The 12,710-nt window shown below is 40.6% G+C and overlaps 1 long non-coding RNA gene across 1 annotated transcript; it reads left to right on the forward strand.

Moving 5' to 3' along the window:
• The first annotated feature begins 7,624 nt into the window (after positions 1–7,624).
• Positions 7,625–9,314, forward strand: LOC128655216 (uncharacterized). Its single transcript, XR_008401727.1, has 4 exons — positions 7,625–7,692; positions 8,235–8,316; positions 8,696–8,737; positions 9,280–9,314. It is a non-coding gene; the product is annotated as an uncharacterized LOC128655216 (long non-coding RNA).
• The last annotated feature ends 3,396 nt before the right edge of the window (positions 9,315–12,710 follow it).

The following is a 12,710-nucleotide window of genomic DNA, read 5'->3' on the forward strand; positions in this document are numbered from 1 at the left end:
CATACAGAGATAGTTCTGGCATTTCTGAGGTCGCATGGGTGGAAGGTGAACGTGGAAAAGAGTTCTCTATTACCACTCACAAGAGTTCCCTTCCTGGGGACTCTTATAGATTCTATAGAGATGAAGATTTACCTGACGGAGTCCAGGTTATCAAAGCTTCTGAATGCTTGCCGTGTCCTTCATTCCATTCCACGCCCGTCAGTAGCTCAGTGCATGGAAGTAATCGGCTTAATGGTAGCGGCAATGGACATAGTACCATTTGCGCGCCTGCATCTCAGACCACTGCAATTATGCATGCTAAGTCAGTGGAATGGGGATTACTCAGATTTGTCCCCTCTACTAAATCTGGATCAAGAGACCAGAGATTCTCTTCTCTGGTGGCTTTCTCGGGTCCACCTGTCCAAGGGGATGACCTTTCGCAGGCCAGATTGGACGATTGTAACAACAGATGCCAGCCTTCTAGGTTGGGGCGCAGTCTGGAACTCCCTGAAGGCTCAGGGATTATGGACTCAGGAGGAGAAACTCCTCCCAATAAATATTCTGGAGTTGAGAGCAATATTCAATGCTCTTCTAGCTTGGCCTCAGTTAGCAACACTGAGGTTCATCAGATTTCAGTCGGACAACATCACGACTGTGGCTTACATCAACCATCAAGGAGGAACCAGGAGTTCCTTAGCGATGTTAGAAGTCTCAAAGATAATTCGCTGGGCAGAGTCTCACTCTTGCCACCTGTCAGCGATCTACATCCCAGGCGTGGACTTTCTAAGTCGCCAGACTTTTCATCCGGGGGAGTGGGAACTTCATCCGGAGGTCTTCGCTCAACTGATTCATCGTTGGGGCAAACCAGAACTGGATCTCATGGCGTCTCGCCAGAACGCCAAGCTTCCTTGTTACGGATCCAGGTCCAGGGACCCGGGAGCGGCGCTGATAGATGCTCTAGCAGCCCCTTGGGTTTTCAACATGGCTTATGTGTTTCCACCATTTCCGCTGCTACCTCGACTGATTGCCAAGATCAGACAAGAGAGAGCATCGGTGATTCTGATAGCACCTGCGTGGCCACGCAGGACCTGGTATGCAGACCTAGTGGACATGTCGTCCTGTCCACCATGGTCTCTGCCTCTGAGACAGGACCTTCTCATTCAGGGTCCTTTCCATCATCCAAATCTAATTTCTCTGAGGCTGACTGCATGGAGATTGAACGCTTGATCCTATCAAAGCGTGGCTTCTCTGAGTCGGTTATTGATACCTTAATACAGGCTCGGAAACCTGTTACCAGAAAAATTTACCATAAAATATGGCGTAAATATTTATATTGGTGCGAATCCAAGAGTTACTCATGGAGTAAGGTTAGGATTCCTAGGATATTGTCTTTTCTACAAGAGGGTTTAGAAAAGGGCTTATCTGCTAGTTCGTTAAAGGGACAGATTTCTGCCCTGTCTATCCTTTTACACAAACGTCTGGCAGAAGTTCTTTTTTTTTAAGTTTTTATTGAGGAAAAGAATAATTAAATGTGTACAAATCATACAGAAACAGCAATAACATACATTTGATGTACAAAAGCAGTGAGAGTCCTCATTTTTTCAGCCCCTAATTACACTGTTGCAGGCCACTCTTGGGCCTTATTATCTGTCTTTACAATTGTCCAGGGGCTTAAATTAAGCATATAAAATCAAGGAAAAAAAATAACAAAACAGTATGCATTAAAGAAAAAGTCAAAAGATTGTGTTATACAGCTGTATATAAGTTTTGATAGTCATGCATACTTAACCCAAAGCTGGTCTCAACCTTGTAACAGAACTCACACAGTGACAGATATTTGGCCTATACCATTTTATAAAGCAAACACATGAACAATCAGAGAGCTACAAATATTTCTCCCTTAACTACGATTCTGCTCTTTATAAGAAACATTGCATGTTGTATCAGGGGCTTGGATCTAGGTGATGTTTCTCAAGAAGTAAAGCTATTCATAGTCTCTCTCAAAAAGCCCTCTGAATATATGGTTCTTTTTATGTCAGGCTTATGGTTTTATACTGAGAGCCCCAACTCCGCCCCGGCCGCGGGCCACGGAAGGGAGCCAGCCTCGTTATATTTTGTTTCAGTCCAGAGCCAATACATGTTATATTTATAATCCCTCTCTAATTGTAAGATTGAGTCTCCTTAAGGGCCCCCCAAACCCCCACAGAGAGCTATCAGGGATATATGAAGGTATTATTAAGATCACAGAGCCTTCTAGAAGCCAAGAATAGTAATTCAGGGTCATAAAACATTTGATCCAAGATCTGAGACTTTTAGTGATATTGCAATGAGCCATTTAATATAATATTAAAAAAGGGGGCTAACGTGCCAACTACCCTTTAACTAATACATGCATATCAGACTCTAATATAGGCATTTGAAGGGGACACACAAACATAGAAAACAAACTTGAACTTTACATATTTTATTCAACTTTGACCGTTACTTATCTGCACCAAGTAGTCCTTTGTGAGCAACCTAACCCCCTTCAAAACTGATCTGCAGGAATGAGTCGACTTTAATGTCCGCCAAAATGACCACCGGTGGGTCACCAGCACACATTTTTATAGGGTCAGGTTGGCCCACATTCAAATGATCACTCAGAGACATTGTATGGCAAAAGTAACGTGTGGTGCCAGGCAGTTTATTAGGTGCTTTGTCACAGAGTGTAAACTCCCGTGTGCCATCTGAAACAGTGGGTTGAAACAATTTACTTGGCTCTGCAGCTATAGTGCTTCCTTGCTGTCTGAGAGGGCCGGGACCCGACTCACCCCCGCAAACCCACTGCATGTCGGTGTCTAGATCCTGATAGTAATGTAGGGTGGATTCCAATATGAATTGGCAAATGGTGTGTTCCCGCCTTGGAAGCATCAGTGTCTGGTGTCGATATTCATCTTTATCTCTTGTCTTCGGTCCAGATTCAGGTACCCTATGGTTATCTGTAGTGCGGCGTTGTTCAGGCACTGATGCATTCTTGTTAAGTCGCTGTGAAGAAAGTCCACACGCAGATATATTATTTGTATAAATTAGGCCAGATTCGCTATGTTGCCAGACTGTTCCAACCGTTGTTATTGTGGGTGGATGGGCCAATGAGTCTTCAGGTTCAGACCCTTTGATCCGATTGATAAGGAGCTGTAATTCACGTTCTGAAGGTGCTCTGTCAATTAAATCCTGCATCATAGCTTCTAGCTTGGCAAAGCGGGAGCCCAACAATTCCGAAAGAGCCTTGACCTCCATTATGATATTTTTTAGTGGCTGAGTTCACTCCAATACGAGTGTCTCGTATAGTAGTATACGTTCCCTCTGTGCAATAAATAGGGCTGTGTAGAGTCCAAAGTGATGTTTTAACGATAGCAGGTGGCCAGCTCTGGTAAGACACCCCGGAGATCCAGGGGGGGGACGCTGCCTGCAAGTTTAGCCGCCGCTGCAGGCCTCTCTTGTCCAGTTTCAGCCCAAGGGTCATAAACACAGCAGGGTGTAGAAGATGAATTACTATTTCACAAAATTTGTAGATGTTTGCTGTATATTCTGACCTATAATCGGCGGATTATTGTCTCCTCTCCCAGAGCTTATGAAACATGCGACTACTCTCAGCCGCTGCTAGGACACGCCCCCTGATATTAAGCTTTTATCTTGGAAAGTTCTGTTTTTGATGGCTATTTCCTCGGCTCGAAGAGTCTCTGAGTTATCTGCCTTACATTGTGATTCTCCTTACCTGATTTTCCATTCAGACAAGGTAGTTCTGCGTACTAAACCTGGGTTTTTACCTAAGGTAGTTTCTAACAGGAATATCAATCAGGAGATTGTTGTTCCATCATTATGTCCTAATCCTTCTTCAAAGAAGGAACAACTTTTGCATAATCTGGACGTAGTCCATGCCCTGAAGTTCTATTTACAGGCAACTAAAGATTTTCGTCAAATTTCTTCCCTGTTTGTCGTGTACTCTGGACAGAGGAGAGGTCAAAAAGCTTCGGCAACCTCTCTCTCTTTTTGGCTTCGTAGCATAATACGTTTAGCCTATGAGACTGCCGGACAGCAGCCCCCTGAAAGAATTACAGCTCATTCCACTAGAGCTGTGGCTTCCACCTGGGCCTTTAAGAATGAGGCCTCTGTTGAACAGATTTGCAAGGCTGCAACTTGGTCTTCGCTTCACACTTTTTCAAAATTTTACAAATTTGACACTTTTGCTTCTTCGGAGGCTGTTTTTGGGAGAAAGGTTCTACAGGCAGTGGTTCCTTCCGTTTAAGTTCCTGCCTTGTCCCTCCCATCATCCATGTACTTTAGCTTTGGTATTGGTATCCCATAAGTAATGGATGATCCGTGGACTGAATACACTTAACAAGAGAAAACATAATTTATGCTTACCTGATAAATTTATTTATCTTGTAGTGTATTCAGTCCACGGCCCGCCCTGTCTTTTTTAAGGCAGATCTAAATTTTAATTAGAACTCCATTCACCACTGCTCCCTATGGTTTCTCCTTTCTTGTCTTGTTTCGGTCGAATGACTGGATATGACGTGGAGGGGAGGAGCTATATAGCTGCTCTGCTTTGGGTGATCCTCTTGCAACTTCCTGTTGGGAAGGGAATATATTCCATAAGTAATGGATGATCCGTGGACTGAATACACTACAAGAGAAATAAATTTATCAGGTAAGCATAAATTATGTTATATTGACGGCAGATAAGAGCCATAGGCCCAGCAAGTCTGCCCGACCTTACCTAACAGTATAAACTTATCTAGTTCGTAGGATAGCCTTATGCTTGTCCCATGCAGTTTTAAAGTCCCCCACAGTGTTTGTTGCTACTACCTCTTGAGGAAGTTTATTCCATAAATCAATCACTCTTTCTGTAAAGAAGTGCTTCCTCAAATTACTCCTGAATCTACTACCCTTTAGCTTGAGCTCATGACCCCTTGTTCTTGAATTTTCCATTTTATGTAAAATACCCACAGACTCAGTTTTACTAAGCCCTTTAACATACTTGAAAGTTGCTATCATATCACCTCTTTCGCTTCTCTCCTCTAAGCTATACATATTTAGGTCATTGAGCCTATCCTGGTAAGTTTTATTTTTTAGACCATGTACCATTTTAGTAGCCCTCCTTTGCACAGATTCAAGTTTGTTAATATCCTTCTGAAGATATGGTCTCCAGAACTGCACACAATACTCAAGATGAGGCCTAACTAATGATCTATAAAGTGGCATAAGAACCTTACTATTTCTGCTGCAAATACCTCTACCAATACATCCAAGCATTCTGCTAGCCTTACTTGCTGCATTACTACATTGTTTACTAAGTTTTAAATCATCTGAAATAATAATTCCCAAGTCCTGTTCCTCATCTGTAACAGTCAGTAAAGTGTCATTAAATCTGTAATTAACATTTGGATTTTTCTTCCCTAAATGCATTATTTTACACTATGCTGTGTTAAACTTTAGATCCCAGTCGTTTGTCCAATTCTCCAATTGTTGTATATCACTTCTCATTTTGTCTACGCTGCTTGGAACATCCACTCTGTTACAAATTTTTGTATCATCTGCAAAGAGACATACTTTCCCCTGTAGCCCTTTGCTGATATCGCAGATAAATATGTTAAACAAAACAGGCCCCAGAACTGACCCCTGAGGAACACCACTAGTAACAGCCCCCTCTGCTGAATGAACTCCATTTACTAAGACACTTTGTTTTCTGTCCTTAAAGGGGCAGTCTAGTCAAAATTAAACTTTCATGATTCAGATAGGGCATGTAATTTTAAACAACTTTCCAATTTACTTCTATTATCCAATTTGCTCAGTTCTTTAGATATCCTTTGTTGAAGAAATAGCAATGCACATGTGCGAGCCAATCACACAAGGCCTCTATGTGCAGCAACCGATCAGCAGCTACTGAGCATATCTAGATATGCTTTTCAGCAAGTGATATCAAGAGAATGGAGCAAATGAGATAATGGAAGTAAATTAGAAAGTTGTTTAAAATTACATGCTCCTTCTAAATCACAAAAGAAAAAAATTGGGTTTCATGTCCCTTTAAGCCAGCATTCCACCCAGTTCACAATTTTTGAATCTAGACCAAGGAGATACAGTTTGTGAATTAGTTTATTGTGTGGGACAGTGTCAAATGCTTTGCTGAAATCTAGATATGCTACATCAACTGCTACACCCTTGTCTAATACTTTTGTTACATAATCAAAGAAGTCAATTAGATTAGTCTGACATGATCTCCCTGAAGTAAAACCATGCTGATTTTGGTCCTCTAAATTGTTTGTCTTTATGTAAGTTATAATTCTTTCTTTTAAGAGGCTTTCCATTAATTTCCCTACTACTGAAGTTAAACTAACTGTCCTGTAGTTGCCAGATTCTTCTCTACTGCCCTTTTTATGAAGAGGTATTAAATTTGATATTCTCCAATCATCTGGGACAGCTCCTGTTAATAGTGACTGATTAAACAGATCAGTTAATGGGACAGTTAGCACTGATCGAAGTTCTTTTAAAACCCTTGGATGAATATTATCAGGACCCACTGCCTTTTTAACATTTATTTTTGATAATGCTAACAAAACCTCATCCTCTGTAAAAAGATTACTGTTAAGCTTGTTTCTATTTTGCGTAGCATCCCTTAATGTAGACATTGTATCTTCACAATCTTTTGTGAAAACAGAACAGAAGTAATCATTGAGACAGTCTGCAATCTGCTTATCTCCTTCTATTATTTTACCATCAACTGATTTCAATTTTACTATTCCTACCTTATTTTTTCTTCTTTCACTGATATATCTAAATAATGTTTTGTCCCCATGTTTTACTGACTGTTCTATCCTCTCTTCTGCATGAGCTTTAACCTTCCTAATTAACTGCTTAGTCTTTTTTTGTTGGAGTCTCCATATTTTCATATCATCATCTGCTTGTGTGTCTGTAATTGTTATTAGCTATCTTTTTTGTCTTTACAGCATGTGCTACTTCTTTGGAAAACCAAATTGGTTTCCGCTTTCTTTTACTTTTACAGACATGTCTAATACAGTGTGCGGTTGCATCTAAAATGGCACCTTTCACAAATTCCCACTGTTCTTGAACCCCTGTAATAAGAGTTTTCCCTTTTAAATAGTTTTTTAGGTATTCTCCCATTAATGAAAAATCTGCCGTTCTAAAGTCTAAAACTTTTGTTTTAGTCTGGGTGGACAGTTCCTGCACATGAATACTAAAACAAACAGATTGATGATCACTGGATCCTAAATTCTCAACTACAGACATATCTGAAACTGTATCACTGTTTTTAAGTATTAGATCTACTATAGCTTCCTTACGAGTTGGTTCCTTGAGTAATTGCTCAAGTGATTCCCCTAGCAGAGATTCAAGAATATACCTGCTTCTAGCTGATCTAGCAGAAGGAATCTTCCAGTCTATATCTGGCAAATTAAAGTCCCCCAGTACTATAACCTTACCCTTCATGGTCATTTTGGTTATTTCTTCTAATAGAGTGAGAATTAACAGTGCGCTGTTAGAGTGTAGGTAAGGTAGAGTGAGAATTAACAGTGCGCTATTACAATGTAGGTAAGGTAGAGTGAGAATTAACAGTGTGCTATTAGAGTGTAGGTAAGATAGAGTGAGAATTAACAGTGAGCTATTAGAATGGAGGTAAGGTAGAGGGAGAATTAACAGTGCGCTATTAGAGTGTAGGTAAGAGAGGGAGAATTAACAGTGCGCTATTAGAATGTAGGTAAGATATAGTGAGAAATAGCAGTGCTCTATTAGAGTGTATGTAAGATAGAGGGAGAATTAACAGTGCGCTATTAGAGTTTAGGTAAGAAAGAGTGAGAATTAACAGTGTGCTATTAGAATGTAGGTAAGATAGAGCGAGAATTAACAGTGCACTATTAGAGTGTAGGTAAGATAGAGGGAGAATTAACAGTGCGCTATTAGAATGTAGGTAAGATAGAGCGAGAATTAACAGTGCGCTGTTAGAGTGTAGGTAAGAAAGAACAAGAATTAACAGTGCGCTATTAGAGTGTAGGTAAGATAGAGGGAGAATTAACAGTGCGCTTTTACAGTGTAGGTAAGAAAGAGCGAGAATTAACAGTGCGCTATTAGAGTGTAGGTAAGATAGAGAGAATTAACAGTGCGCTATTACAGTGTAGGTAAGAAAGAGCGAGAATTAACAGTGCGCTATTAGAGTGTAGGTAAGATAGAGTGAGAATTAACAGTGCGCTATTAGAGTGTAGGTAAGATAGAGAGAATTAACAGTGTGTTATTAGAGTGTAGGTAAGATAGAGGGAGAATTAACAGTGTGCTATTAGAATGGAGGTAAGGTAGAGGGAGAATTAACAGTGTGCTATTAGAGTGTAGGAAAGATAGAGTGAGAATTAACAGTGCGCTATTAGAGTGTTGGTAAGATAGAGGAAGAATTAACAGTGCACTATTAGAGTGTAGGGAAGATAGAGGGAGAATTAACAGTGCGCTATTAGAATGGAGGTAAGATATAGTGAGAATTAACAGTGTGCTATTAGAGTGTAGGTAAGATAGAGGGAGAAATAAACAGTGCGCTATTAGAATGGAGGTAAGGTAAAGTGAGAATTAACAGTGCGCTATTACAATGTAGGTAAGGTAGAGTGAGAATTAACAGTGTGCTATTAGAGTGTAGGTAAGATAGAGTGAGAATTAACAGTGAGCTATTAGAATGGAGGTAAGGTAGAGGGAGAATTAACAGTGCGCTATTAGAGTGTAGGTAAGAGAGGGAGAATTAACAGTGCGCTATTAGAATGTAGGTAAGATATAGTGAGAAATAGCAGTGCTCTATTAGAGTGTATGTAAGATAGAGGGAGAATTAACAGTGCGCTATTAGAGTTTAGGTAAGAAAGAGTGAGAATTAACAGTGTGCTATTAGAATGTAGGTAAGATAGAGCGAGAATTAACAGTGCACTATTAGAGTGTAGGTAAGATAGAGGGAGAATTAACAGTGCGCTATTAGAATGTAGGTAAGATAGAGCGAGAATTAACAGTGCGCTGTTAGAGTGTAGGTAAGAAAGAACAAGAATTAACAGTGCGCTATTAGAGTGTAGGTAAGATAGAGGGAGAATTAACAGTGCGCTTTTACAGTGTAGGTAAGAAAGAGCGAGAATTAACAGTGCGCTATTAGAGTGTAGGTAAGATAGAGAGAATTAACAGTGCGCTATTACAGTGTAGGTAAGAAAGAGCGAGAATTAACAGTGCGCTATTAGAGTGTAGGTAAGATAGAGTGAGAATTAACAGTGCGCTATTAGAGTGTAGGTAAGATAGAGAGAATTAACAGTGTGTTATTAGAGTGTAGGTAAGATAGAGGGAGAATTAACAGTGTGCTATTAGAATGGAGGTAAGGTAGAGGGAGAATTAACAGTGTGCTATTAGAGTGTAGGAAAGATAGAGTGAGAATTAACAGTGCGCTATTAGAGTGTTGGTAAGATAGAGGAAGAATTAACAGTGCACTATTAGAGTGTAGGGAAGATAGAGGGAGAATTAACAGTGCACTATTAGAATGGAGGTAAGATATAGTGAGAATTAACAGTGTGCTATTAGAGTGTAGGTAAGATAGAGGGAGAAATAAACAGTGCGCTATTAGAATGGAGGTAAGGTAAAGTGAGAATTAACAGTGCGCTATTACAATGTAGGTAAGGTAGAGTGAGAATTAACAGTGTGCTATTAGAGTGTAGGTAAGATAGAGTGAGAATTAACAGTGAGCTATTAGAATGGAGGTAAGGTAGAGGGAGAATTAACAGTGCGCTATTAGAGTGTAGGTAAGAGAGGGAGAATTAACAGTGCGCTATTAGAATGTAGGTAAGATATAGTGAGAAATAGCAGTGCTCTATTAGAGTGTATGTAAGATAGAGGGAGAATTAACAGTGCGCTATTAGAGTTTAGGTAAGAAAGAGTGAGAATTAACAGTGTGCTATTAGAATGTAGGTAAGATAGAGCGAGAATTAACAGTGCACTATTAGAGTGTAGGTAAGATAGAGGGAGAATTAACAGTGCGCTATTAGAATGTAGGTAAGATAGAGCGAGAATTAACAGTGCGCTGTTAGAGTGTAGGTAAGAAAGAACAAGAATTAACAGTGCGCTATTAGAGTGTAGGTAAGATAGAGGGAGAATTAACAGTGCGCTTTTACAGTGTAGGTAAGAAAGAGCGAGAATTAACAGTGCGCTATTAGAGTGTAGGTAAGATAGAGAGAATTAACAGTGCGCTATTACAGTGTAGGTAAGATAGAGTGAGAATTAACAGTGCGCTATTAGAGTGTAGGTAAGATAGAGAGAATTAACAGTGTGTTATTAGAGTGTAGGTAAGATAGAGGGAGAATTAACAGTGTGCTATTAGAATGGAGGTAAGGTAGAGGGAGAATTAACAGTGTGCTATTAGAGTGTAGGAAAGATAGAGTGAGAATTAACAGTGCGCTATTAGAGTGTTGGTAAGATAGAGGAAGAATTAACAGTGCACTATTAGAGTGTAGGGAAGATAGAGGGAGAATTAACAGTGCGCTATTAGAATGGAGGTAAGATATAGTGAGAATTAACAGTGTGCTATTAGAGTGTAGGTAAGATAGAGGGAGAAATAAACAGTGCGCTATTAGAATGGAGGTAAGGTAAAGTGAGAATTAACAGTGCGCTATTAGAGTGTAGGTAAGATATAGTGAGATTTAACAGTGCGCTATTAGAGTGTAGGTAAGATATAGTGAGATTTAACAGTGCGCTATTAGAGTGTAGGTAAGGTAGAGGGAGAATTAAGTGCGCTATTAGAATGGAGGTAAGATATAGTGAGAATTAACAGTGCGCTATTAGAGTGTAGGTAAGATAGAGGGAGAATTAACAGGCGCTATTAGAGTGTAGGTAAGATAGAGTGAGAATTAACTGCGCTATTAGAATGGAGGTAAGGTAGCGTGAGAATTAACAGTGCGCTATTACACTGTGTGCAGAATTATTAGGCAAATGAGTATTTTGACCACATCATCCTCTTTATGCATGTTGTCTTACTCCAAGCTGTATAGGCTCGAAAGCCTACTACCAATTAAGCATATTAGGTGATGTGCATCTCTGTAATGAGAAGGGGTGTGGTCTAATGACATCAACACCCTATATCAGGTGTGCATAATTATTAGGCAACTTCCTTTCCTTTGGCAAAATGGGTCAAAAGAAGGACTTGACAGGCTCAGAAAAGTCAAAAATAGTGAGATATCTTGCAGAGGGATGCAGCACTCTTAAAATTGCAAAGCTTCTGAAGCGTGATCATCGAACAATCAAGTGTTTCATTCAAAATAGTCAACAGGGTCGCAAGAAGCGTGTGGAAAAACCAAGGCGCAAAATAACTGCCCATGAACTGAGAAAAGTCAAGCGTGCAGCTGCCAAGATGCCACTTGCCACCAGTTTGGCCATATTTCAGAGCTGCAACATCACTGGAGTGCCCAAAAGCACAAGGTGTGCAATACTCAGAGACATGGCCAAGGTAAGAAAGGCTGAAAGACAACCACCACTGAACAAGACACACAAGCTGAAACGTCAAGACTGGGCCAAGAAATATCTCAAGACTGATTTTTCTAAGGTTTTATGGACTGATGAAATGAGAGTGAGTCTTGATGGGCCAGATGGATGGGCCCGTGGCTGGATTGGTAAAGGGCAGAGAGCTCCAGTCCGACTCCCGCCAGCAAGGTGGAGGTGGAGTACTGGTTTGGGCTGGTATCATCAAAGATGAGCTTGTGGGGCCTTTTCGGGTTGAGTATGGAGTCAAGCTCAACTCCCAGTCCTACTGCCAGTTTCTGGAAGACACCTTCTTCAAGCAGTGGTACAGGAAGAAGCCTGCATCCTTCAAGATAAACATGATTTTCATGCAGGACAATGCTCCATCACACGCGTCCAAGTACTCCACAGCGTGGCTGGCAAGAAAGGGTATAAAAGAAGAAAATCTAATGACATGGCCTCCTTGTTCACCTGATCTGAACCCCATTGAGAACCTGTGGTCCATCATCAAATGTGAGATTTACAAGGAGGGAAAACAGTACACCTCTCTGAACAGTGTCTGGGAGGCTGTGGTTGCTGCTGCACGCAATGTTGATGGTGAACAGATCAAAACACTGACAGAATCCATGGATGGCAGGCTTTTGAGTGTCCTTGCAAAGAAAGGTGGCTATATTGGTCACTGATTTGTTTTTGTTTTGTTTTTGAATGTCAGAAATGTATTTCTTTCATGTAATTAGCAAGAGTCCATGAGCTAGTGACGTATGGGATATACATTCCTACCAGGAGGGGCAAAGTTTCCCAAACCTCAAAATGCCTATAAATACACCCCTCACCACACCCACAATTCAGTTTTACAAACTTTGCCTCCGATGGAGGTGGTGAAGTAAGTTTGTGCTAGATTCTACGTTGATATGCGCTCCGCAGCAAGTTGGAGCCCGGTTTTCCTCTCAGCGTGCAGTGAATGTCAGAGGGATGTGAGGAGAGTATTGCCTATTTGAATGCAGTGATCTCCTTCTACGGGGTCTATTTAATAGGTTCTCTGTTATCGGTCGTAGAGATTCATCTCTTACCTCCCTTTTCAGATCGACGATATACTCTTATATATACCATTACCTCTGCTGATTCTCGTTTCAGTACTGGTTTGGCTATCTGCTATATGTAGATGAGTGTCCTGGGGTAAGTAAGTCTTATTTTCTGTGACACTCCAAGCTATGGTTGGG

This window comes from Bombina bombina, chromosome 4 (assembly GCF_027579735.1).
Source record: "Bombina bombina isolate aBomBom1 chromosome 4, aBomBom1.pri, whole genome shotgun sequence".
NCBI lineage: Eukaryota > Metazoa > Chordata > Amphibia > Anura > Bombinatoridae > Bombina > Bombina bombina.